Below are 1,186 nucleotides of genomic sequence, written 5' to 3' on the forward strand. Positions count from 1 at the left end.
TTGCATTTGGTAATCTATAAATTAATAAATTTAAACTTAAAATAACCTCTCTGTGGATCGATCTCGTACTTACGAAATATATTACTTGCAGACAACCTACACTTGGGTGAATTATAATTTAAGTAGTAGCAAGTTTTTGGCGCCGTTGCCGGGGAGGTATAAATTAAGTTTATATTTGTTAATTATGTTTTATTTATAAGTATTGTGTTGTTTTTTTTTGTATGAGTATTTGGAGTCGAAAAAAAGTGGTAGACTTATTCGAGTATCTGAAAATAATTTAAACATGGATGATAATTCAAATAATCAAGATAATGATAACAATAATAATAATAATAATAATAATCAAGAACATGATCAATTAAGAACACTTAGGCACCATATGAACCCTATTAGAATTAGTACCCCATCTTGTTTAGTTTTTCCTCCTGATGCATCTAATTTAAACTTTAAACCTCAAATTATTCAACTTTTACCAAATTTTCATGGCTTAGATTCTGAAAATCCATATTTACATCTAAGAGAATTTGAGTAAGTTTGTAACATTTATAATGATCAAAATTGTAGCATGGATATAGTTTGATTAAAGCTTTTTCCTTTTTCTTTGAAAGATAAAGCTAAAACATGGCTACAAAATTTGAGATCAAGTTCAATAAGATCATGGGAAGAAATGCAACAACAATTTCTCAAAAAGTTTTTTCCTTCTCATAGAACAAACTCTTTTAAAAGAAAAATTACTACTTTTTCTCAAAAACAAGGAGAAACATTTTATCAATGTTGGGAGATATATAAAGAATTACTTAATACATGCCCACATCATGGTTTTGAAACATGGAGAATAGTTTCTCACTTTTATGAAGGTCTAATACCTAAAGATAGGCAAATGATAGAATTCATGTGTAATGGAACTTTTGAAGATAAAAACCCAAATGAAGCTATGGAGTATTTGGATTCATTAGCAGAAAATGCTCAAAATTGGGATAATATAGGCACAATAGAACCACCAACAACTAAAATCAATAATTCAACAAATGGGGGTGGTATCTATAATCTTAAAGATGATATAGATATTCAAGCTAAACTTGCATCTTTAGCAAGAAAAATTGAGTCATTAGAAATGAAAAAGAGTGGTCAATTAAAAAGTATTCAAGAAATTGTTTGTCATATATGTGATACACATGATCATGCT

The 1,186-nt window shown here is 28.2% G+C and overlaps 1 non-coding gene across 1 annotated transcript; it reads right to left on the reverse strand.

Annotated features, from left to right (window-relative positions):
- Positions 1-711: 711 nt before the first annotated feature.
- Positions 712-822, reverse strand: LOC140980031 (small nucleolar RNA R71). The gene has a single exon (XR_012175861.1). It is a non-coding gene; the product is annotated as a small nucleolar RNA R71 (small nucleolar RNA).
- Positions 823-1,186: the final 364 nt, after the last annotated feature.

This window comes from Primulina huaijiensis, chromosome 6, assembly GCF_012295235.1.
Source record: "Primulina huaijiensis isolate GDHJ02 chromosome 6, ASM1229523v2, whole genome shotgun sequence".
Lineage (NCBI taxonomy): Eukaryota > Viridiplantae > Streptophyta > Magnoliopsida > Lamiales > Gesneriaceae > Primulina > Primulina huaijiensis.